General features: G+C 34.0%; 1 pseudogene; it reads left to right on the plus strand.

Moving 5' to 3' along the window:
* Positions 1 to 2,918: 2,918 nt before the first annotated feature.
* Positions 2,919 to 3,797, plus strand: LOC107552064 (GTPase IMAP family member 4 pseudogene; annotated as a pseudogene).
* The last annotated feature ends 706 nt before the right edge of the window (positions 3,798 to 4,503 follow it).

The following is a 4,503-nucleotide window of genomic DNA, read 5'->3' on the forward strand; positions in this document are numbered from 1 at the left end:
CTCCCCTTGATTGTTTTGTACTTAATTTTTCTTTCATTGCTGCATTGTTTATATAAATAAATATGTTTATTATTGCATTGTACCTTCAGTGTAATTTTTGTCCTAGCACATGCATAATAATTTATACAAAATTTTTATGTTACTCTTCTTAAACTCCTCCAACGGTGGGTCTCTGTAGGTCGTAATTAGCCATTTATCAAATTATGAGAGATCTTGACATCTTGCCAATTTGAACAAGTATAGTTTCTATTACACTACTGTTAAACTGATGGTTTGAGAGAATAAATAGGTTTAAATAAAAAACAGTAATTTAGTCATTCATTCTATGCCGTTGCCTAGATTGCTGTCAATGTTTACATATGGGTTGACAGTTTATTTTAATAAATATCAAAATTGTTAAATGTGTGGATCATACCTCACACCTGCATGAACACTTTACAGTTGGTTGTGTGTATTCTATGTACATATGCACAAGAGTATCTAAAGCTTTTTCTGGCCCTACTAGGCAGAATTATTCTGCAACATGCATTAGACTGATTTGCCATTAAATGTAGAGGATAGCGAATCTAGTGGAGGATTGAGGATTGAGAAGGATTGAAGGAGGATTTGTATTGAGGAGGATTGAGAAGCTGGATCAGCTTTTAGGATCAGTTGGGAGAATGTCAGATGAATCACACAAGGAAATGAACAAACAACGGTAGGCAATGGGACAACGGAATGGAGGAACAAGAAGAAAACACAGGTAGGCAATCCACTTGTGAGTATACAAAGGCCCATAGAATTCAATTCAATTCAAGTTTATTTGTATAGCGCTTTTCACGATACAAATCGTTGCAAAGCAACTTTACAGCAAATTAAGTTTCTACAATATTTAGTGGTAGCTTATCAGTGGTAACTGTCAATTAATGTTCATATGGCAGAAATGTACGGAAAAATCAATTAAAGACGTAATCAAACAGACGATGAACACTATTAACAGCAATTATTATATGACGCAATCAAACTTAAAGCAAAATGTGGTAGTTCTGTAAGTTGTTTCAGGGTTGGCATCATCTGAGGTCCTCTGAGGGGTTGGCATCATCTCTTCTCAGGTGTTCTGGATCCAGACTGAAGCTTGTGTAAATCCTAGTTACCACAGGATGTCAATGAAAGTTGATTTGTTTAACCCAAACTAAAGAATAATAATGTGCATTTGATCAGATATAACTGCAGTACAAGATTTTAATTGCAGGAAGATGAGGAGCAGTTGTGGTTCATTAGTCCGGGAGAGTGAGCAGAGTGTCCATCGAGTAGGATGTGAGACACGTGATCCATGAATATAAACAAGTCTATCAGGTTTACGGTCTGGTAACACAAGAGAAACAGAAAAAATGAAGCTCTTCTTAGAGAAAAGGACAACGCAGACTAGCAGTAGAAACTCAGATGCTGATTATTTGCTCCCACAATGAAAGGTGAGAGTGAGCATGCACACGTGCAATGATGTAATCTTATGTTTAGTGTGTTTAACTCTAAATTTTGATACATTTCTGATACACCTAGGATTGAAGTAGAAGTAGAGTTGGTGTCAATAAGGAAATATGTGCTATATAAAGCACATTTGGAGTTACTCAACTAATACAAGATAAACAAGGAATAGTGGCATAAACAAAAAAGGTTTGAATGATTGATAACTAGCTCAAGAAATTGAAACAAGTAGATAACTAAGTGAAATACTGTAATCATATTTGAATACTTTGTAATTCACTGTAAAATTGTTGCTTTTATTTAATAAAACATATTTATCAAATGCCTGGGTTTTACTCATAATTTCAACTCAAGAGCAACAGTTCTGACCTCACTTTCTCAATAGCTATGGATTCCAATGAGACATCTAATGGACAAAAATCAAATAAGTCAAGGGGCTCAACTTTTTTGAACTACTTGCCACCTGCACTACTTATCTTTGTTGGATTACTGGTGCACCAGGTATGTACTGTTCATTTCAATTAATGACAGATGCAGGGAGCATAGCATTGCCAATATAGAGAGCAAGGATCACTTTACAGGAAGTAGAGAGGGAAATTTACCCAGTAGTCATTGTGCACCACCTCAGTGCTACAATAAGTTTATCTAAAATAAATGTAATGAAATTATGTCTCTTGCAATTTTAAAGAGTTTAAAGAGCCATTTGCAGATATAAAGTGCACAACATAGTTATTACAAAGTTAATTCAATCATCATGACCATGAGTTACATAACAGTTAAAAAGACATGAATTTCACATTAAATATCATAACAGAAATCTGCCACCTAATTTATGTTTTTTTGGAAATTACAAATATAATTATTTAATTCTAATATATATTTTAAATACACATGTATTATGTATATACATTTATATATTTAAAGTTAATATTATATTTACTTTCCTCAAATTACTATGCTATTATAGCCTCTAATCTATGCAAATGCGTTTCATCTATGCATGTTGCAAGTGAAGTGAATTTTGACAGATGTCCACTACTTAGTGAGGAAGCAGTGACCATTACAAAGAAGCATTGCCAGTTAGTATCTACATGGCTATATTTTTGATGTTTGTCTTAAAGAGTCTATTTCATTTGAGCTGCACAGCTGTGTTCTATAATAATTAATAAAATTAATGCTTCATTTTATTACTTCTTTTTGAAGATTAAAAATGTGTTGAAAACATGAATGTAGTGCGATGTATGTGAAACAATGTATAATATTATATATTATATCTTTCAGATGCATGTGCAACAAAATCACAATTTGAATGATTTAGGTACTGTTGTTTTCTTGAAAATATTGATATTATTATATGATAAGTATTATAATTATTGCATATTATCACTTTTATTTATACATTTAGACTGAAAAAGAATAGTAATAACTGTATAATTCATATATAATGAATTTACATGGCACAGTATATGAACAATCAAATTCCTATTAATCATTCAGATGAACCGCTCCGGATTCTTTTGGTTGGAATGACAGGGGCAGGAAGAAGTGCAACAGGAAACAATATCTTGGGGGAAAAAGTATTTAAATCAGAGTTATCCTCCTCCTCTGTGACTAAGCAATGTGAAAAAAATAATGCAACGGTAAATGGAAGAAATGTATTAGTTATTGACACTCCGGGTCTGTTTGATACCAGCCTAACTAAATATGAGGTGATCGACAGAATTAAACGCTGCATCCTACTCTCTGCTCCCGGTCCACATGTCTTCTTAGTTGTGGTTCAGCTGGGCAGATTCACTGATGAAGAGGCAGAAGCTGTTAGGATCATTCAAGCTGTTTTTGGTGAGGAATCCTCCACATACACCATGGCACTGTTCACTCATGGAGATCGATTAGAGGGCAGAAACATTCACAAATTTGTGCGTAAAAGTCCAAAACTGCTCAGTTTCATCAAAACATGTGGTGGAAGATTCCATGTGTTTAATAATGAAGAAAAGAATCCAGAACAGGTCAATCAGTTGTTTGAACAGATTGACAAAATAGTCACTGGGAATGGTGGGCAACATTACACTAATGAGATGCTTGACAGAGAGAAAGAATTTGAGGCAGAAAAAGGTCATATCCTGAAAGAGAATGAGGAGCAGAGACAGAAGAAAACAGAAACTCTGAGGGCTACATCTGAAGGCGAAGCTTTTGAAAAAGCAAAAGAAAAACTGGACAGTGAATATGAACAGCAGGCACGATGGCAAGCTGAGAAAAATGTTCGTATGCAAAATGGTGGGTTCTCTTTTCTTAATGACGTAATAACTTTTTTCCAAAAGAAACTTAAATCTTGAAAAGAGCAAGGAAAACATTTCACTCAGATCAGGTGGAGTCACATGCACTAAACTCCCTGCTAAACTAAAATGTAAATTATTAAAATATGCAGCACTCAGCAACAAAGACATAATGGAGATGTAGAAACTTGGCAAAATGTTCCTGACCTTTGCATATATTGTTTTATGTACTGAAACATTGTGCCACAATGTATATTCAGGGATAAATACATATGATACATTACGTGTTTGAGTATTTAAAGTTTAGGACTTTTTCTAGGTTCTTTAATCATAAACTAGGACTGAATGAGAATGCAAAACAGTGTGAACCAGGACAGGTTCTTCTTTTTTTGTCTTCGAAGTGCACAATGCAGGAGCATGATGTAGCAGTCACATGACTGTTGTTATCAATTAGGCCTTTCTCACAAAAATCTGAAATTATGTAATGCAGGGCTGGTTTGCAATGGGCTTATTCCTATGTTATATTAGTATACTCTTTTCTCATGAAACACTTTTAACCTTTTCTGTTTTGTCTGTTTTCCTAGCTGTTTTTAATTACAAAGAAATAAAATGTTACTTGTTTGTCACTCATATAGTTCCTGATAATATGTCAATGTTTTGACTTGTTTAACAAAAAATTTGAAAGGAAGTCTTAATGAAAAGAAGTTTGCTTTTATTCAGTGAGACATTGTGAGAGTTAAAGACAAAGAGAAGGAATTTAGAACTA

The sequence above is a fragment of the Sinocyclocheilus grahami genome, unplaced genomic scaffold, assembly GCF_001515645.1.
Source record: "Sinocyclocheilus grahami isolate Dianchi unplaced genomic scaffold, SAMN03320097.WGS_v1.1 scaffold17.1, whole genome shotgun sequence".
Lineage (NCBI taxonomy): Eukaryota > Metazoa > Chordata > Actinopteri > Cypriniformes > Cyprinidae > Sinocyclocheilus > Sinocyclocheilus grahami.